Below are 21,983 nucleotides of genomic sequence, written 5' to 3' on the forward strand. Positions count from 1 at the left end.
GAGCTCATTCAGCATTTGTCCTTTCTTGTGCTCATTCCTTGCATTAGCAGTCTGGGAACATTCTCCCCTGACTGCCCCTAATTGGAACTGCATGACATTATGCAACTCATTTCAGCTGCATCTCGTCTCTTAAATGCTGGGCAAAACTTCATCAGAGACCTTGTTTGGCTGAATGCAACAGAATAAATCCTAACATTCATCTGCACTCATTCTGTACATGTCACAGATGGAAATGCAATAGTGTTGTTGTTTATCAACAGTTCAGGATTTAACCTCCAGTCCAGGGTGTGGAACTCTGGATTCATCCAAGTCTGCAGAGCATGGATTTAGAAGTATCAGAAGGAAGAGCTGCTGTATTCCAGGCACCAAGTTCCTAAAGCATAAAGGATGAATTTAGCAAAAGGTCAAGGTAAGGGTAGAGTCTGGTTTGATTTAAAATGCTCATGATAGAAAATGTAAGAAAAATAACAGAAATAAAAAAGGAGTTATTATCTTCAGATCTCTGTGTGCATTTTTCTGTCTCTCCTCATGTGTGTGGGTTTTTGTGTTGGTTTTTCCTCTTCCTTTCATTCTGAGTGCTCTGCTATGACTTATTTCTCATTTGTTCAGCCATACAAGGAAGGTATTCTGAGGGCTAAAATTCATTAGGCAGTAATTAAAACAATGGAGGAGGCATGCAAATGTAAAACATTACATTTCTTCTGAATTTTCAAGAAATAACTCTTCTGCATGTGTCATGTTTTAGGAAGTCTGTCAGAAAGTAACAAGTAGCATCTTTCTTTCCCTTAAGATTCCAGAATTCACAGGAAGCTCAGGCTTCTCAGAAAGTTTTTATTACTGTCCTGTGCAAAATAATTAAAGTCAGAACCCATCAGTGCTGATGGAAAAACTCCTGCGGGGAGGCACAGCCAGTGCTGGGTGTTGGGTTTGAGCTGTGAGGGACTGATGGCTGCTCCTGTGCACACAACTAGAGATGACAAATGCCACCTGCACCTTCATGTCATCTTCTCAGGAAAGCAAAGGATTGCAGAGGATTGTTTTCTCTGCTGGTAACAAGGAGGGGTCTGTCAGTGGGGGCACAAGGAAGTGGAAGAGGGCTGTCTGTCTATCTGGGAAGAGATCTCTGTTCCCATGAAGGTGCTTATTCTGGGCTCAGGTGTGGTCCTATTCTAAAAGGCACTTTTCTATTCCAAAGGTACTTTTGCAAGTGCCTTTAGTCCTATTCTAAAGGCACTTGCAAAACAATCTTTGGAGTGATGTAACTTTGGGACATGAGTGAAGCGTGGCAAAGTGGGGAGAGGAATTACCCAGAGAACTCAAAGCAAAAAACTTGTGCAAGTGACTGGGGTAAATGTTAAGCTCTCCCAACTAAACCTTGGAGGGATCCCATCCTTTAATGCATCTGTGCTGACTGCACATCTTGGATTCCCCCTGTGAGGCAGTGAGTCCCTGCAGGATCCCCACTGCAGGACACCAGCTGTGCTCCCCTCTGGCTCAGCACACAGACATTCTGGTGGTTTGCCCTTTGTGATCCTCCTTCCTACCATGGCAGGAAGGCTGCAAGGAAAGCAGCTCTCATTCTTCCACCCTGCACCCCTGCCCCTCCTTCTTGATGTCCTGGACACTTGCCAGCCTGTGACCAACTGTCCCCAAGAAATACTTGCTTCCTGTTTTTTTTTTGCTTAGACCTCCAGAGGCCTTGTTTTTCATGAATAAAATATGAGCTGTTCTCCTGGAGCCATGAAGGGAGGAAACCACTGCCAGTGCTTTTTATTGCTGTGGTTGCTGCTGCCTCTGGCCTCACTGACAAGAGAACAGAGGAGAGAGGAAAGGGCTCGAGGGTTCAGTCCAGTGGCTGTTTGCAGTGTGAGCTGTGCTGTCAGGAGCCAGTACTGAGGAACAGCTGACTTTGTAATACCTTATCTCAAGCAGTTTGTAACTAAGGAATCAAAACTTTTTAGTTTCAACTGAAATTTTTGATGGCTAATGCTTGGTTTTCAGTCTCTTTCCCCCCCCTTTTTTTTTCTTATTATTTTATTATTTGTCCAGATGAATGTAGAGCTGTACAATCAGTTGTCATAGCTGAATCACACTTTGATTTTTCTATGAGTTTCAAGAGTTTGTCAAGATTCTGTTACATTAGCTTAATTTTTCTTGCACCTCCTCTTGTCATGGCACTTTGTTCATAGTTAATAGACAGGACATGCAAACAATAATACTAAATAATAATATTTACCCTGTTGGTTACTGTGCTTGAGCTCCTACTTTGAAGACTTAATGGATGAAGTGAAGGGATGTCAAATACTGCTTTCTTACCCATATGAGTAAATACCAAAAATATTTACTATTGTCTTTTTCTGGGCTTTAGGAGCTATTATCCCCTAAACATCATTTGTCCTGGAGATTTCCAGGCTGCCAAGCAGAGCTTTTCCTGTAGATATTTCTTTTGAGTGGTTAGACTGGTACCAGAGCTGAGATCTGAGACTGATTCCCACACCATTTCTGGATCCTCCTTAATCATTCTCCTAAGACAGTCCCTGAATTCAGTACTCACATCAGCTAAGAACAGGTCACTTTGGTAGATATATTTTTATAATTGTTTGCAAGTCTATTCTGAGATTTAGCTTTGCAGTTCTGCATGTATGCTTGTCAGTGACATTTTGATAGAAACTTTACCTGAATGGCTAAAAACCTCTTTCATCCAGGTAGCACATTTGCTGGAAAAAAAGATGCTGCCAATATACATGTGGCAAAACTAAACCAGGGAAGTTTGAAGTGCTTTGCCCAAGAAGAGACCAGATTGGCCTTCATTCCCTATAATGAGCACATCTGAATTCCTCCTTTAAAGACTTAAACAGTTACATTTGTGCAGGGTTTATGCATATTAATAAGCATGTCTATATGCATGTATTGACATGTTTGTACATGCAGGGTAGTTGTGTGGGACACTGTATAGGTTTGGTTAAATACAAGTTGACCAATACCTCAGAAAAAAGTCTTAGATTTTGAAGAATATTAGTTTTCATCTCTAGACATGAAATGCAGATTCCTTCACCCCTACAATGGATATTTGGTGATTATTTGGTTATTTCATCCACTTCCTAAATTAAAGTTGTTCAAGACATTTGCTCAGATTTCAGTTGTTATTAATGTAAAATATGGTTCACTGCTGCACTAGAGGAGGATTCCTAGTCAGGCAAGGTGCTTCCCAAGCAGCAGGGCTGTATAAACTGTGTGCTCTAAGTCCTCTGTGACTATATTGTTCTTCAGAGACATCCCTTTTTGTCTGATCACTGAATTCCTATTTTAAAACCTCCTGCAATGCCATGGCATAAGGTGATAGAGGTGCTGAAAGGTCACAAAATGTTACATATTGTTGTTAGGGTGAATGTGAGCTGGGCTTGTGCTGTTGCTTTCTCTGCCTTCCAGGGGTTCACCTCCTGCTGATGGGTGATACAGCAACACTGATGCCACCTGCACTGAGTTCTTTCACTGTAGGAGACTTGTGGGAGTGGAATAGAGAAATGCAGAGCTGCAAACACAATCTTTGTTGTGAAGTGCATCCATAGCAGCTTTAAAAATGGGATTGATTGTACAGATTATCTGCCAGAAGCTTCACTGGGCTTAACTGTGAGTGGATGGTTTGACCTAATACAAGCAGAATACAGCAAAATCCCCCTTGTGAGCTTCCCTTGTTTCAGTGTAATAATCACAACTGTGCTTTGTAAACCTCATCTTAGAATGGAAACATTACTTACAGAAAATACCCTCAGGGTACAGTGCTACAGCATGTTGTGTGCACATCAAGTGAAAGGTGTGCAGAGGAACCTGATACACCTCACCTGGTCCAGATTGTAGGTTATCAATCAGTTTATTGGAACTGGAATTTTATGGAAATTGAATGATTGAAAAGATAGCTGCCAGAAGTAGACTTTATTTCCCCAATACATCAGTGTAAGCAAGGAATTTGACCTCTTATGTAGCTGGAAAACAGAGGAGAAGGGAAGAGTATAATTTAAAACTCCTATGCTACAGCAAAGTGGATCTTTATTGAAGAAATGAAGGGTTTAGAAACTAAAATCTTATGCTGTCTCTTAATGACACCCCACTGCACCTCAAAAAATACAGCACAGGGAAAGGCTTGATCCTGATTAGGGAACTGTGCTCTTGCTGTGCAGCTGATTAATCTAATTGATTTCCTGGCTATAGTTCCTGTAGGTGGAGTTGAACCTGGATTTATGACTTTTGCTAAATTTGGGCTGCTTTTCCTTGCTGAACTCAGCAGGCTGGGAGCACAATGTGCTTCCCAGCACCGGCTGCTTGGGTGAAGCTTCATGGCAAAGGTGACAAAATCATCTCTCACTGAGACAAGCCCATTCAGGCCAGCCTGGGATGTGGCTTGTGGAGCTGGGAGCTGTGATTGTGCAAACTGCTGCTGCAGAGATCAGGGATTCCAGGAGAGATGGGTGGCAGCAAGTCCTTGCTGAGGCCTCGGCTTTGGCAGTCTCCAGGCACATTTCCTGTGCAAACAAATGGCACAATTGCTCTGGGACAGGTCTTGTTTTGTGTTGGGAAGGATTCCTGCCCCCTGCAAGCCCACACTGGTACAGAAGTATTTCACTCTTCTATCTGCTGCTGGGATAGAGGCTTACAAGATTTTTCATACACATGACACCTCTCAAAACAGCACAGTCCCACGGCAGCAGTGATGGAGTGGATCCAACAGGGTTCTACTTTCTTTTCATCTGCTGCCCAGATTGGCCTGCTTATGTACTTCTAGATCTACCAGGGACAAAAGGTGGTCTTTAAATATAGGAATTTTGGGGTTTTTGCAGTGTGGGGATAGGGAGAGTGAAATTGCTCTGCAAGTCTGAAGTGCTGTTTACAGGGGTTCTCTCTCATATTCTCTTTATGTTCATGGAAACAACTTCAGGGCTTCAGTCACACCAGCCCTGTGAAGAAGGATCTGCATGAGCCAGATATTCTAAGTGGAGAAATTGTTGGACTTCAACTCCTTGACTATTGGGATTTGAAAGTCACGGCACTGTGTCATTTGCAAGGCAATTCTCTCTGGAAGTGCAATATGGTTTTATGACCTTGATGTCACAAAGCATTAATAATCTCTCAAATCTACCCCACTTGCAAACAAACAAACAAAAAAAAAAACCCCAACAAAGTACAATTATTTGTTTGAATTTTGGGTTGGTATTTGTAGTCTGCTTTAAAATCACAGCTTTTGGTGTGATACATAGGTGTGAATGCAGGGGGTTTCTCTGCCAAACTTGCCTGGATACAACAAATAAATGAATTTCAGTCTGTTGGGAGGACAGCTGTTTCCATGACACTTTAAGCCCAGTTTGTAAGTATCTTTATCTCTTTTCTTAGCATGCTAAATGGGCATCACATGGCTTAATTTATATTTGTGTTTTGCATACCAAAATAAAAAGGTTCTTTTAATTTCTTATTTGCTTTCTTCAATAAACAGCTCAGATAGCAACCTGCTGTTTCTGTTTTGTTACCACAAACATTCTTAGAAGTATTGCAAAGAATGTGAAATGAAAGGTACAGGTGAATTACTGGCTGGAACAGGCCAGATGCCTGTTCAGACAAACACCCCCTTGAGAAGCTCAGTTACCACAGGCTCAAAGAAAGGAGAAACAAACCTCAAATGTGATGTACAACAATCATAGAATCTGTTCAGAGAAGTTTACTTTTCTTCAAGAGCTGAGCTGTCTCATATTTTTGAATTAAATTTTAATCAGAATTAACATTGTTACTGCTGCAATATAACTATGTTAATTACCTCTAATATATTCTGGCATTGAATTCCACAGGATAATTTACCTTAATTGTATTTTCCCACTTCTTAGCTTTATATTTGGGTTTTTTTTCACTTGTTAACTTCATATTTGTTGTATATGTTATTGAGCTCATCTGTCAGTACTTAGGACTGGACCAGAGAAGGCAGCATTAGCTATTTGAATGTGTGCCTTCCATATTCATTCTGATGAGTTAAAGCACTTTACATCAGGTCAGTAGCATTGTTTCTCTTTTGCTGATGTGAAAGCAGTTGTTGACATGGAGGGAGTTTCCATTTTACACCAGCAGGAAAACCAAAAAATGGATTAGGATCCAATTCTCATGTGTCACTGTACAGTGCTCTACAGAACACCCCACTGGCTGCATTTTGACAGTGATTCTTTCTTACTGGAACATATGTAGTTCATGTAGTGCAATTAATACAATTAAATTGACAGGAAACTGAAGGAGTGTGTGCAAGTTCCTGGATCTGGGTTATATCACAGCATCTGACAGCCAAAATCTATGGTAGAAAGGATTTGCTGTAATAAACATCCTAAGATGAAAATGAACACTGGCAAAGGATCAAGCTTTCTCAACCTTTCTACATCTGTTTTAGTAAGGCTGGGATTTTTGGGAGTCAAGGCTGCCCTTAGCTCCTGGCAATCCCTGCAGCAATATCCAGTTGGTGACTGAGGTCATTTGGGGCATCTTGCTGCTCTCCGGTCACAGGACATAATATTTCTGCATAAAGAAATAACCTCCTTTTATAAACCTTTTTATAATATTTCTGCATTTAAAAATAACCTCTTTTTAATAGACCTTTTCTCCAAACCAGCTGAGAACTGACAGCAGGGATCAGTGGATGGTTCTGCAGTGCTCTCCTGGTGACAGGATAGCAGCCTATTCCATCAGGACTGACACATGATGTGCTGAGGGTTTGGGCTGGGTATTTATGCTCTGCCCATTACTGTGGGCAGAAATTTTTATTTATTTATTTATTTATCTGTATTTATTTATTTGTATTTATGCTCTGCCCAATACTGTGGGCAGAATTTTCATTTATTTATTTGTATTTATGCTCTGCCCAATCCTGTGGGCAGAATATTTATTTATTTATTTATTTATTTGTATTTATGCTCTGCCCAATCCTGTGGTATTTAAATTAGGTCAGGCATGGTCTTTGGTTGAAACCTCTCCTTAATTAAAAGTATCCCTTCCTTGGCAGGAAGCAGAGGGAAGTTCATTGTACTGTTAACAGCCTCCTACCTTTTCCAGACTCCTCCTGCCTTACAGAGGAAAATTGGAAAATTGCTGCTATTCCATATCTCACATACAGCTCTGGCAGGGCTCATTATGGTGAGATTTACATCACACCCACTACACAAACCTGTTTGGGACCAGCTGGCTGCTTTAGTGACTGGGAGTCAGTGGACTGGAGGTGATCCTGCCTGGGACTGTGAGCCTTCATGCTCCAGTTTTTCTCATCTGCAAGTTGTTACAAAGATTGTTCCTTGTGTGCCTTAGGATCTTCTGGAAAAGCACTCCCTATGTTAAATTACAGTGTCAGAGCCTTTTTTAAGGATAGTTTTGCTTTTCTGGAGAATTAAAGGCTGAGAAACTGAACGGGATGTTTCAGTGCCCACAGCCACAGCAGCAATCCAAACCATGTCCAGGCACTGCCTGCTGACATTTTAAAGCCTGGCTTAAGTGTCAGAATTGAAGCCTCATTTCCCTCCCCTTCCCCATTAAACACAGTTTTGGTTGTAGGAACTGAAATCTTTTTTGAAGTCTTGGACAGAGATAGGAAACTTTTTCCTCCTGGCTCCTGTCCCTCAGCTTTGATCTTCTAACATGCTCCAGTTCATGAAAAGGAAACCAGATTCTCCTGCCTCTCACAGCACATTCTGTGGCTCTGCTAGAAAACATCTGGTGCTTCTTTTGGGTCTAAAACAGTCTGTGTGGCAAGGCCCAAGCAACATGGAAATAAACAGCTTTTTTCATCTTTCTCACAAAGTACAGGCTGTCTCAGTTTGTTACAATACTTATTTGATGAGGTCAGAGCACACAATAAATCTTGACACCCCTGGTGACAATAAGAAGAGGTATATAGAGGGGAATAAATTTTTGACATCCAATGAGAAATATTGATCTAGAAGGAATTTTGATTTGCAATGCACAGAGACTGAGCTGGGACAGTTTGCTTTGACAACTGGAAAAATGCAGAGCTGCCCCATTATGGTGGATCTTTGTCTCCCTGATTTTTGGAGGACTCATGGGACTATACAGGGAATTATCAGAGGTTTATAAAACAAGCTATGCTTCACCTAACCAATAGACTGTAGGAACCACACTGGGAGCCCTAAGGCTGCTTTCTTCTCTGGATGGAATGTGTGTAAAGAGAAGTGCATGAACTGAATGAAGAACATGATAATGCCCAGGATCTGGTTACCTGGATTCTGTGTCTTAGAGGGGTCTTTGGATAATAAACTTATCCCTCTCAAATTGGATTCCAAGTCTACAAAATAAGGTGGGTTTTGCTCACCTTTGAGGTCAGGAGGGTTACAAGTCTCCTTTATCTCTAGGCCAGCCTGGGTAAGTGCAATTGGCAGCTGCCCTGATCTTGGAAAATGAACTAATAAAGGACAGGGTGCTCTTTAAATCTTGATTTAGACAAGCAACAAGGTTTAGGGCCTTTAGGGCAATGATGGAGTGGTTCCAACAAGGTTCTACTTTCTTTTCATCTGCTGCCCAGACTGACCTGCTATGTACTTCTAGATCTACCAGGGATACAAAGTGGTCTTTAAATACAGCAATATGGGGTTCTTTGCTGTGTGGGGATAGGGAAAATAAACATAACAGGGAAAATAAATATGTGGTACTGTGCTGGAATGGTTTGTTCACTACTTAACCTCTGTTTTTTTGCTGTGTTTTTCCCTGCCCTGAATAAGATGTTATGTTCATTACTGCCAACCCTCTTCAGTCTCTCCCTGCTCTGATCCTCCTGTATTGCTCTTTTTTCAGTCATGCTTAGCTGTAGATGTTTGACTCTGAAATGTAGATGTCAACCAACACATTTCTGTTTCAGCTGAATGAACAGCTATGTTCACAGCTATTATTTCTCCTCTCTATGACTCATTTACTTCATCTGTAAAGAGGAGCTTCATCCTCAGATGAAAGACTGACAATAATCTACTGACTTAATAAATGAGCTGTTCCAAATTCTCCACTGCCAATGTGAACTTGCATGGGGTATTTGGACAAACACAGGATTTCAGAAGGCCTCCACTTAATGGATGCTGAATTTCTCTGAACATCCTCTTTCCTTTGTGCTCATGGGCAGGAAACAGCCTTTGTGATGAAAATGGCACTATTTCTTCAATCCTGCAGCATGATCCATCTTATTGTTTTACTTTTGTGTGGAGTGCTGTCCCACATTCCTTGGAATCACTGCTACTGCAGCAAGGTAGTTTACTTTCAAAATGTGGAACAACAGGAGCTAGGCTGTGTTAATGATTAAGTTATACTGATGGCTGGAGTTTAAGTAACAGCTAATGCACTAATTTCAGTTTAGGAAACACACTAAAAAAGCAGTAAGAGCTCCTCTTGATCTTCATAATTAATGAGAACTGCCATGATCCTTCAACATAATCTATCCACACTTCCTTTTAAGTTAAGAAATATTCAGGAACTCACAGAAGTCAGCTGTAGAAAGCCTTTCCCAGAGCACTTCCCAGCACACTGCACAAGCCAGGTGTGTTCCCCTAAAGGGTCCTGGAGCCAGACCTTGCCCATGCTGAATCCTGGCCAAAAATCTCCTTTCTTCCAGTGAAACAGAACAAAGAGAGGCCTTCAGACAAGAGTGCACCCAGCACACACCTCTGAGCTGTGTGTGCCCAAATCAGCTCCATCAGCTGTGCTGAGTGTTTCTGCAAGGGAGATGAGTGGGATTCTCATCACTTCACTTTCAACATCTCATTTGGCTACTTCTCAACACTCTCTTTAATTCCTGGATGGATGAGAGCACCATTAGAGAGCAATTCATGCATTTTAGGTGCCTGCAGTAGGATGAGGGGGATTCTACCCCAGTGCCTGTTCCTCTGCACTCATTATGTAGAAAGCCTAGACAGCTGGCTTGGATATAAATGAGAGGTTTCTCTCCCCTACCTAGACACAACAGAATCTGCTGGATATTAGAGGCTTTGTGGTGGCTCTGGGTCAGATAACAAATGCCTGAAAACATGCTGCCACTTGGCTGAGTCATTGCAACCATGCAAGATCTTAATTTTCATTTAAAGACTGTTTATAAGAAGTTTCTGAACTTTAGTCTTGGCCTAGAATGAGTAAGGCCTAAAGCAGCCACTGATCCTCAAGATAAGAAGGTCTTTCAGCAGCTCTGTAATCAAAGGGAAAAAACAGCTTTTCTTCAGATCACTGCTTTAATCTTGTTCCTCCCACCAGTGCTGGAATTTTGTGCTCTGCCCCCAGATGCAGAAGGCTCTTTATAGTGTCAGCCTGCAGGAACAGTAGGAGCTTAGGCTGTCATTGCATCTGCACCTTTGAGGTGCTGGAAATCACATAACTGAATGTTGACAGTGATGAAGTTGTGCAATATTTTCAAATATAGTTTCTGCCACCACTCAGTTCCCACAGTACAGAGGTAGGGATTTTTAGGCCTGTGGTAGGGAAAAGAATGAAGGGATTCAACTCAAGCCCTTGTTGCCATCTGGGGTCTTGATGCCACTCCTGATGTGAACTGGCATCTTTAAAAGGCTGCTGCCTTTGGGGAATAAAATGGAAAGGCACTTCAGCATTTTGGCTGTCTTTATTTAAACACCATAGATAACAGCAAAACACAAAATGTTTGCTATTTTTGTTTGCCTAGATGCAGGCATGAGTATTCCCTTGGTTTTTACGTTACATTGCTGTGTGATGCTTCTGTTTGTCAGAGTAATTGAAAAGAAAACAGCAGAGAAGTTTTTTAGAGATCCCAACAGCTAATGCAAATCCTTGTCAGATCCCAGTATTGGATCAGTCAAGTGGAGACAGTTTTGCCTATCTGTGAGAAGCCACTTTTCAAAACAAGATATATATCATATCACAGAAAACAAGAGGGTAGGAGAGAGTATTATCAGGCAAAATGTGATAGCCCAGAGATGTCAGAGATTACAGACCAGCTCTCTACACATAATGGTTTAATTAAAGTCATTATTCTGCTCACCTGTGTAAAACTAACAAGGCTGAAACTGAAGTGTCTCCTTTGCTCTCCCCTGTCTGGGACATCAATGAGGGATTCTTTGCCTGCACAGAAGCCCCTGTGAAGAAAGCAATGGTTCTTGGGAAATAGTAGTGTCTGTGGGATGATGGCATTTCAACATTTAAAGTCACCCTGAAGCTTTGTGACAAGCAGGTACAACAAAAGCTGAGGGACAGCTGTGCTGGAGACACAAATTCAAGTCTACAGGCACTCCAGCCACATCACTGCCCTGGATAATCTTTCCTGTTCTCCCTGGAAATTCCCCAGAGAAAGTTTAGCAGGGAGGCAGATTTGTCAAAATGATTCAAGGAAATGACTGCAAGAGCAGTGAACTTTTTTCTACCTTCATCACACTGAAGCCAGTGGGTTTGATTCTCCTCCCAGAGCTGCTGTGGGTACCACATACCTTTTGCGGGCAAAATATAACCCCAGACCTGCTGACCTTCTTTGTCATGTAGAACAGGGCTGACATTTAAACTTTTATGTGGAAGTTATTTGTACTGAGAACAAATTACTGTATATAAAACCGAGCATAAAATTGTACAATTGATCAAAAATGAGGTTTAACTTCTAAGCAATTCCTGATTTGAAATCCTACTCTGAAGCACCTGAAAATATTAAAGAGGATGTTTTTTTCCAGAACTTCTTTAAATTTACAGTCCTCCTTACCAAATGCATGTCTGCATGTAGTGCTTCTTGTTAGTCTCACAATGGGAGGTCACCATCATTGCTCTGCCACCTTTTGGATAAGAAAAGAGACTTGGACCTAAGGATAGGGACTGACTGAGCTGAAAAATCAGGGGTGGAGCTGGATGGAGAAGTGAGAAGTCCTGTTGGAGCCCAAGCCTGACTCAACAGGCACCTTCTCCTCTCACTCTTCCCCTATCACCATACTGTTTCCCTAGGCAACTATAGATTGGAGAGGAGACAAAAATTCTTGTATACAGACTGCAAAGCAAAGACTTGAGCTTGGCTGTAGGAAAATGTCAGGGAAATACAGTAACTAGCAGTTGAAGCAGAGGCGTTGAAGTCAGGTGCTTTGGGTTCTATTTTTGGCTTGGACCAGCCATTTCACTTCTTACTTTGGCTCCCTCCCTGCAAGATGAGGAATGAGGATGCCTACAGCTGCCTCCTGGGACTGGATCATCTTGTTAAAGCCAGGACTGTCAAATCTCATATCCTGGGTGATGCTCTGTTGACCTCAGCTCCATTCTTCTCTGCTTTGGTGCCTGCACCTCCTCCATTTCCATCTCTGCTTTTTTGGGCTCCCGCAGGCAAAACAGAGCAGCGTCACAGCCACAAATCTGGGGATTGCTGCTGGGTGGGAGCCTCCTCTGTTTCTGCGTTCCCTGGGGCCTCCCACCACAGCATCTGATGTGCAAAATATCCTGGGCTGCCCCTTGGGTGATGTGGGTGTCTGCAGAGGCAATAAAGTACACTGAGTAGAGTTATGGCCCTTGTGCAAAGCACTTCCACTCCTGTCTTAATTAGGGATGCAGTCTGAGGGCACAGGCACCAGACTGGTGCTGGAACGTGTACAGAGAAAGGCAGCAGAGCTGCAAAGGGTCTGGCACACAATTCTGATCAGGAGTGGTTGAGGGATCTGGGGGTGCTCCTCTTCCTGGAGAAAAGGAGGCTCAGGGGGGACCTTCTCACTCCTCACAACTCCCTGATAGGAAGGTGCAGCCAGGTGGGGTCAGGCTCTGCTCCCAGGGAACAGGGACAGGACAAGAGAAAACAGCCTCTAGTAGCACCAAGGGAGGTTTGGATTGGACACTGTGGAAAATTTCCTGACCAAAAGGGTGTCCAGCCCTGGCACAGGCTGCCTAGGGCAGTGGTGGAGTCACAATCCCGGGAGGGATTTAACAGACGTGTAGAATTAGGACCTGGGGACATGGAGCAGTGGTGGCCTTGCCCGTGCTGGGGGACTGGTTGGACTCCAGGAGCTTAAAGGGGTTTTCCTAAATGATTGTATGGCCCTGCTCCGTTGTATCTCCGTGCAATGTCAGCCCAGGCACGGCTCTGGGAGGGAGCAGCAGGAAGAGGTGAAGGCCAAGTGATGCTCACCACCTCAGCCCGGCCATCCTTGCTTTGAGTCAACGAGGTTCCAAGCTGCAGGTGTGTTCTCTTTGCTGCTTCCCCCGTTAAATCCCGGCTAATTAGGGGGAGTCTCTCCTTTTTTTTTTACAGGAAGCACCTCCTGCCCTTTCTTTCTTGTATCAATCAAAATCGCTACCACCTAAATTCAGGGGTGCCTGGAGAGCTCCTCCTTCCCGGAGCCGCGGGGAGGGAGGCGCCGGCTCCAGCGAGCAAAGGCGATTTTTACCATTATTTCGGATTTTAGAGCAGGAGCGCTCGGGGCTGCGGGCAGCCAGGAGGAGCCTCCGCGCTGCCTTTCCACCCTCCCACCCCATTCCGGGAGGCGCCAGGGCCCGGCAAACAGGAGGATTTCGGCGCGGGGCGGCCCCGGACCGGCCCCTTTGTTCGTGTGGGCCCGGCGGCAGCCGCGGCGGTGCCGGCCCCGCATCCTCTCCGCCCCCGCTGCCCGAGCCGCCGCCCAGCTCCCTCCTCCCGGCTCGGGCTCGGGCTCGGGCTCGGCCGCGCAGGGAGTGGCAGGGCGGCTGCCGGCCGGGCTCGCATCCTACGGCGGCTCCGAGCGCCCTGCCCCGGAGCAGGGCAGCACAGGGTAAGGGGGACGGCACAACAAAGGAGGGATGGAGGGATGGATGGATAGATGGAGGGAGCCCGGGCAGCGGGGATGCGCCGCTCGGTACCGATGGGCGGCATTGTCCTTGGGCTGGGGAAGGCGCCGAGCATCCCCGGCAGCCCGGCTGGCTGCCTGGGCACGGCGGGAGGGGTGCGGGAGAGCTGCGGGCCTGCCCGGGGCATGCACCCCCCGAGCCCCGGGCGGGGTGCGGGGCACGGGAAGGGCGCCTTGGAGCGGCGTGATGCCATGGAGACGGAGGTGGGAGCGGTGTCAGCATCCCCGGCTCGGTGCCGAGCGAGTTTTGGGTTTGGAAAGGGAGGAAATTTATCTTTTGTCTTTGGGAGCTTGCTGGGCTCAGTGTCCTCGCTCGGTTTTTCTTACTTAACGATCCAGATATGACATGAACCACATCCTGCAGCATCCGATGTGGGTTTTTTGTCTGGTGCAAGATGTGCCTCTGAGGAAGGCCCAGGTTGAGCTGCTGACATTGGCATGAGCAGCCAGGCAGATGCAGGAGGGCTCTGCCCCTTGCATCTCCTGACACCAAACAGCAAAGGGTGTTTGGGGCAGCATTCAGGGACGGAGGCAGAGGCAGGAGTTGTTATCTCCACAGTATCCAGAGAGGCTGCAGCGGCGTTTTGGAAGCGCTGGGAGACAAAGCACTGTGTCAGCACCGAGTGTTATTTGCTGCTCTGCTGAGCATCACTCTCACAGGCCTCCAAACCTTGTCTCAGAAACTCATCCTGCTGGAATGGGTGTCAGCTTTTACCCCTCCATCCGTTACTACTGGCTAGAAGTGTTTCCTTGAGGGTGACTTGCAACTCAAGAACTGGTCTGCATGTGGACAGAGATATATCTGGGGTGCCTGGCTAGGCTGGTTGGCCTCAGCTCTGCCCAGCTGCCTGGTAAGAGATTCCTGTCCCCATCAGTGCTCTGAGAGAGCCCCGTTAGTCAGCACGGGTCTGTCATTGCTGGTGTGGTGAGGTTTTTGAATGTAGTGCAGCTCCTGATTTTACAGTTGGGTCTGAGATACAGCATTTAAAGAAATTACCTGCCTGCTGTTAGAGCCTGCCAGGGATTTGGAAGGAGGGAGTCTGCATCAAACAGCTGTGTTCTCACTAAAGTTGTCACTGCCTGCCAGAAATCTCTGGGAGTACAGGACTTCAAAGGCTCAGCTCTGAGACATGGCACAAGTGACAACATCAGCACCAGCCACTGCAGCACAGCAGGGAGAAGCTGTGCTGGAGCCTGTCTGTCCTCTCAGGAGCAGAGATGTGGGGCTGTCTTCACTTAAGGGAAACCTCTTGTGTTTTTCCAGGAGTTGCTCTTAGAATCAGTAGGGATGGGATTATCTGCTGAGGCCAGGTTGGTGTGGGCTCCTCGAGCCCTGGAGGCTGCCATAATGCACAAGCAAGGAGCAGTTCCAGGTGTGTTTGCTCTTTATCCCCACTTGTGCTTTTTGGTTTGGCAGAAGGAGTGATGGAGAACCCAGAGGGGGGGTTCTGGTACCAAGGGATGTGGCTCTGTGAGGACATCCAGGCTGATTCTTCTGTTGTGGTATTGGGTGGCTAAAATAGGTCAAAGTGTGTGTTCCACCTCCTGACTGAGGCTGTTGGGTTTATTTATCAAAATGCTGCCTCTGTTCATGAAACTTGGGGAAATTAATTTTTTTTTCTTTATTTGAGATGTGTTTTATAATTCTGGTGAGGACAGGAGACAGTATAAAAAGCGAGTTCCATACCCCAGGTACATGGTGCTGGTACCACCTTGCAGAGAGTACAATGCATGGCAAGGTTTAGATACTTTTAAAGCTCTGGGAAAGGCCAGGTGTGGGTAGCTAGACCTGGATGTGACTTGTTGCCAGCCTGTGTTAGACAGATGTGCACTTATCTATAGAGATATCTGTAGATATTTATGGAGAAATCTATTTTTTCATGGAGGCCTTTCATAAATACCTTGTGACTCTTTTCCTCTCCATCTCCCAAAGGCTCAAGAATGACCAAGGAGGTTGCTGACATGAGCTGAGAGCACTATTTTTTGCTCTGTTGCTGACTTAAATGCCCCCAATAATCAGTTACTCTTTTATCACTGTTCTTGTGGTGTTTATGGTAGAATTTCAGGCATTGTTGGCCAGGGAGAGCACCTTGGATGATAACCCTGGTGATGTCAGACTCCAGCATGACTTGGGCTTTGCTTTACTGGTCAATTTTTTAACACAACCACATGAAAGTGCTGAATAAAGACGAGCTGTCCATGCTCACTCCAGAATCCCAGGTCAGGGTAAGGAATTGGGCTTGGTCTTTTTTGTGCCGTACTCCATTGCTGTTTCCTCCGTGTGGGTCCTCCCTGTCTCTTTCTCCGTGGCTGACACTGATGGGGACACAGAGAATTCTCAGTGTGCCACTGTCCAAAGTCTCTTTCTGCAGCCCCCCCTGCTCTTGGAGCCTTTCCCTGCTCTGCTGAGAGCTCTGTGCAGTGCTGATGCTAAACAGGACACAGCACATGCACCTCCCTCATAGCTGGCTTTAATTTCTTGCTTTTATGTGATTGTGCAGTAGCTCTTGTGGTGGAAAAATTACTTCTGTGCATGTGACTGATGCTTTCTGCTATTCCTGAAAAGAAGATCTTGTGGAAACCCCTTTTAAACAAAACCTACAGCAAACTCCAATGTTTCTGCATCAGGCTTTTTGGAAATCATTCCCATACACTGGTACAGCTTTTATTATCCCACTCTAAATAAGTGAAGCTGTGTCTATAAAGCAGCCCTGGCTGGCTCAGATGCAGCATAAGCAAAGAAAGATGTGTGAAGTAATAAAGCCAACTTTTTAGTATATTTGCTGCTTTTCTTTTTTTATTTTTTTACTTCAGAATGATGGAAATAAATATGATGCTGGCTTGAACTGGCACTGAAATAAAGTGATATTTTAATTTCAGTTATTAATTTGTGTTGAGCTAATGTTTAATCACCTGCATAGTTGCAGAGGAATGTGGCACAGACTGGCAAAATTCCATGTTGCAGTTTCTGAGCCTGTCATGGAGTCTCCATCTCCTCATCCCAGTCTGCTGAAGCACCAAGGGAATCTAAACTTTGGTTTATTTGGAGAGTTTATGCTCTGAATTGTGCTGTCAATTCCCTTGAGAATTCCATTTGTGCCTGTGAAAGCCGAATGATCCTTTTTGAAAATATTTATACTTTGTGTCTACAAAATAAACACTTCCGAAGGATTTCCCAAGTGCTTGGATGGGTTAGATGCTCAGGGGGATACTGGTGCCATCTCTGCCACTGTTTTTTCAGAAATCTTGAGCAAAATAATTTCTTGCTATCTGTTTCTCCTGGGTCCAAAAAGGGTGTGGTGATTCTGACCTCCTTTGAGGTTTGTGAATGAAATGCTCTGGGGATGTTGGGTATGTGGATGTTGGAACTTAAATCCCTTTCTGCTCCTTACAAATCCCTTTCCTGAGCTTCCTTTAAAAAGGTAATGCAAATTAAATTGTATTGCCAGTGCTCTTGGTCAAAATTAATTCTATTTTATTTTACTGAATGACTTGCATGGTGTAGTAAAGACCACGTGGATATTGGCTACACTGGGAAGATTTCACAGGAACTTCAAGAAATCATTGGATCCATCTGTCTGTTCCAGATTGGATCTGTCTTCACCTGTCATTCAAGGCAGAGGTTTGAAGATTTTTATTTTTCAAAGAAGCACATGGCAATGAAGGAATTTGCACAGCCTCTCTGGGCAGTCTGGCTCGGTGTGAAGTGTTTTCTGGAGTGTTTTCCCCTTTGTTTTGTTGTTGTCATTGTCACTCTGCCTCTCTGCCTGTTTCTGTACAAAGGACAAAGGTGTTGCTTCACTGACAAAAAGCTGCAGAATTTCTTTTGCAGCACATCCTCTGCTGGGGCAAGGAAGGCTTCCAGCCTGAGGGAGCAGCTCCTGACATAGTCCCTGACAAAGGATTTCCCTGGCTGATCTGTTCTTTTTCTTCCTTTGGCATATTCCTCCCCTGTTTCCCTGTTGCATCGTGCTCTGACAACTTCTGTGTCCTGCAATTAGCCCTGGGAACTCTTCAGTAGCCTGACAGGCACAAAAAGCAGCTGCCTTTGAAACAAACAACATTTCCCATTCTTTGTGGACACTCACATTCGTGACCTGCAAGTGCCTCCCCTGGATGCAGGGACTGTCCTGGCTGCAGAACAAACCTCCCTAGAAAAAGAGGCCTCTCCAGTTGTGTTTCATGGGCTTTTTATCCTCATATTTGTTGTTGTTTATTGTGTCCTGTGCTGCCTCTGTGGCTCCCATCAGCATGAAGCTGAACAAAGCCTCCTCCTTGGCTATATTTAACATTTAGCTATTTGTTTTATAACTGAAATCCTTACTATGCAAATTGGAGCAGGTCAGTCTGCAACCTTGCATAAGTGCCTTTTTTTTTTTTTCTTTTTTTTTTTTTTAATTTTCTTTCCCCTCTGGACTTCTGTTTCCCAGCTGGTAAGTTTGGCCTGTTGAGCTGATGACCCATCCACCAGCCATCCCTACTGGAGATTTAGTGATGGACAGTGTGGCACAAAAATGCAGGCTGGTGTGGAAATGCTGCTGAGACAGAGGATGCCTGCTGGAGGAAGGAGGTTTTGCCTTTCACTCTTTTATCTGTTTATGTGGGCTTTTCCTGGGGCCCCTGTAGCAGCCTTTTGAACTTGCCGAGTCTCATCCATAGGAAAACTTTGTTTATATGTGTACATATGTTTATGTATATTCCTAGTAAATACTGCCAGTATCAATGCCTCCTGCAAGCTTAATCTTGATGTCTCTGAAGCATCTGCAAGCAATATTCCTTTTTTTATCTCTGAATCTCCCCAAAGCACATTGGCTGGGTGCTGGGAAGGTGTAGGAGCACTTCCAGCACACTGACAGGGAAATGTCCAAGTCAAATGGAGCTTTTTGGTGATCATATGATTCAGGTTTATGGAGTGCTCTGAGGCACTCTGCCTTAGGGTGCCAGCAGCTTTGATGGCCATTGTTAGAGGTGACAACTCAGTTTTTGCTCTTGCTTTTTGGCTGCAACATGGCCAGTTTGGGTTTGAGATGTTTGAGATGTTGTGCCACTGCTCTGCACTGTGATGTAGGGAGACTGCTGCTGTAAGGGCACTGCACTTGCCTGGCTGGATGAGATTATATCTGATCTCTGTACAATCATGATTGTGGCTTTGCCTGCATTAGTGTATGGCAAGCCTGTTTCTGTGGGAAGTGAAGGAGCAGCCAGGGCCACGTGGTGACTCTGAAGCTCCAGCTGGAACACCTAGTGCTGTGGTTCTCCAGGAGCAGGGTGGGCTCCTCCATCTGTCCTGCCTACCTGCTTGCAGGCTGAGTGCAAGCTCTTATCTCCAGAGACAGGAACAATGAAATCTCATTTTAGCACTCATCTGTCTGTTCTATCCATCCATCCATCCTTCTTTCTATCCATCCATCCATCCTTCTTTCTATCCATCCTATGCATCCTATGCATCCTTTTGGCTGTTGGCATCTGCACACCACGGACTGTTGTGTGTGCTCCTGGCAGTGTCTGGACAGAGCTGCTGACTGAAACCAGCCTGGGCAGCACCCCAGCTCCTGCTGGCTCTCTGCTGCTCTGGGAGGAGGCTGGCACTGACAGCCTGGCCCAGGTGTGGCAGCACCTCCTGTTCCTGCCAGCCCAGCAGGTCCTGTGGGGTGGGCATGCTGGCTCTGCACACCTGCTGGGCAATCTGGCTGCACAGGGTGGGCATTTGCCTTCTCCCTCCCCAGAAACTGCAATCCCAAGCTGCCCATGCATTTCATCCTGTGCTGCTGGTGGGGCTCAGTGCCCAGAGGCTGAGCTGGGATCTTGCCTCTCTCCATGTGCTGCAATCCACAGTAAACACTGGCTTTTGCAAGGCAGGGTGTGAGGAAAAAGGATCTGTGTGGCAGGAGGAGATAACATATCAAATTGGACCTTATCTGTCAGTATTATAACTTGCCAAAAACGATGATTTTGGTCACTGATAGGGATGTAATTTGAATATGATGGGGTGTAATTTGAATAAGATGTGTTCCTTCTTGTACTGTATCCAAACTCCTGTAGTGTGAGGAGTTGTGTGAGATGAGTGAGGCTACAGCTGGTAAATTAAGAAACTCCGTGATTATTAACACAAAATGACTGAAAGCAAACTCTCCAGATGTCTGTTCTCCTTGTGTGCACACTAGCTGTGGTGGGAGCTGTGTGGATGTGTCAGGGTCAGAGAGGGCTGCTGGTGTTTGTAGGGAAAGCAGCAATTAATGCACACAGCCCAGAGGTCATCTGCTGAAATGGAGGGCTGGGTTTGGGCTGGTGAACCAGCAGGGAGGAGGAGGAGGGTGCTGGGAACAAGTGTGTCCAGCTCTGCTCTGTTCCATCAGTCCAGCAAGCAGGGTGCTTGTGTGGGGAGAGGGGAGGGGGTTTGCCCCTGGTGTCCCAGAGGGAGAGGGGCTTTGCTGCTGCTCAGTGTCTTGGGCTTGGTGACCTCAGCTCTTCCCAGAGGTACCAGAGGTGTAACCCCCTGCTCTGCCCCCTCAGCTGACAGACTGGCACTGTCTCCTTCCCTCTGTCAGTGGCCAGGACGTCAGTGGCCAGGACATCAGTGACCCCTGTGGCAGGGGGAAGCAGGAGTCCTGGCTGTCAGTGCTGGATCTTAGCTATGGGTCACTAGAGGTTGGATCCTTAGAGGTCTCTTCCAACCCACCTGGTTCTACCACAGTCTGTATTTACCTTTTAGCTTCCCTGCTGTTGTATCTTACCCAGAGTGTGAAGGTGGGTTAATTATTCTTTACACTGTTGGGAGCAGTTGCTTTGTTTGAAGGAAGGAGATTCTGTCAGCTCATGGGATTTGGCACAAAGTTTGTCCCTGGCCTGGTGAGGCTGCCTGGGTGCAGCCCCTGCACCTTGGGTTGCCATGTCTAGAACAGACTGAGTTGAAGTGAGGAGGCTTGGAGAAGGTCACTGAGATGCAGAACAGGTGAGTCTCATACCCCAGGACTTCCCAAAGGAGAGCACTGCCTGCTCCAAGAGGCACAGAGAGGGCAGAGCAAGGGCCAAGCTGTCTCCTGGCAGCTGGGCACAAGGGGAGGGGGTCAGAGCTGTAAAAGGGCACAGGAGGGCAGAAGGCTGGCTTGGATAAACTGGGCTGGCAACTGCTGGGGGCTTTCCTGGGCAGCACAGCTGAAACTGCAATGGAATATCTCAAACAGTGCTTTCAGAACTCCTGGAAAGGAGCAAGATTGTGTATCCCTGTCCTGCATCCCTGCCTGAGCTTTTGGCAGCCTGGGGAGAGGCAGGGCCAGCTTTCCCTTGGTGTTTGCACTGGGGGTGTTCTGAGGAGGTTCTGTGGTGGATGTTACACCTGCAGTGGCCCAGGGCAAGGCTTCTGTTTCATCCTGGGCTGACCATTACCAAAGGATTGCATTGACCTGGTGCCTTTTCCTGGTGCCCTTCAGAGTGTGTAGGCACTGGGCAGCCTTGCTGGAGCACAGAGAGGACTTTGGGGGCAAGCCCAGTGTGTCCCAAGGCACACCAGAAACTTGTTGCATTCCAGTCTTATTAACCAAATCATCTGCAGGTTCAAGGTGGTGCAGCTGCAGTGCCAGGCTGGTGTGCAAAGCCTGTCTTGTAAAAAAGGGGGAAATTCAGGGCAGAAGGCCCCCAAGTCCTGGGTTTGTTTCATAATCAAAGTTCAGGATAGAGGTTAGCTTAGAGAAGTGCACAAATAAAATATGTGTATTCATCTGAACTCCAGTTAGTAACAGATAAAGTGCCAGAGTGAACTTTGGTGCTGTGCTAAATTAGCAGTCAAAAGTGAGGAAATTCCAAAATTTCAGATCCTTCTGCAGCTCTGCACAGCATGCATAGCAGGGCTGGGTTGTTGTATGGCTCAGATTTAATTAAAGAAATTGTTTCTCCAGTAGAAAAATGCCAAGCCACTGCAATGGAATATATTTGTCATGTATCATTGTGTTTCCTGCACTTGGCTTGCCCTCCTCATGTTTCTCTTCCAGATGCTGTTTGTGACAAATAAGACTTTCTGTGAATAGGGAACTTGGATTTTATCAAAGCCTCCTTCTCCAATGGAATAGAGGGGCAATAAATCAAGCCTGAGCTGACCTGCAGGACAGCAGCTGTGAAACCTCTGTGCACATTCTGTTCCCTTCCTGCAGCTTTGGTGTCGTGCCCCAG

The 21,983-nt window shown here is 45.7% G+C and overlaps 1 protein-coding gene across 3 annotated transcripts in view; it reads left to right on the forward strand.

The window, feature by feature from the left end:
- The window catches only part of CLIP2 (CAP-Gly domain containing linker protein 2), a 103,015-nt gene that overhangs the window by 366 nt on the left and 80,666 nt on the right, over positions 1–21,983 (forward strand). For 2 of the 3 annotated variants that reach the window (XR_007779151.1, XM_050981861.1), the window contains exon 2: positions 261–409. The gene's annotated coding sequence lies outside the window, so the exon portion shown is untranslated. Of the gene's footprint in view, positions 1–260; positions 410–13,652; positions 13,743–21,983 lie in introns of those variants that run through there. The other variant, XM_018919299.3, reaches the window with a different exon arrangement.

The sequence above is a fragment of the Serinus canaria genome, chromosome 19 (assembly GCF_022539315.1).
Source record: "Serinus canaria isolate serCan28SL12 chromosome 19, serCan2020, whole genome shotgun sequence".
Lineage (NCBI taxonomy): Eukaryota > Metazoa > Chordata > Aves > Passeriformes > Fringillidae > Serinus > Serinus canaria.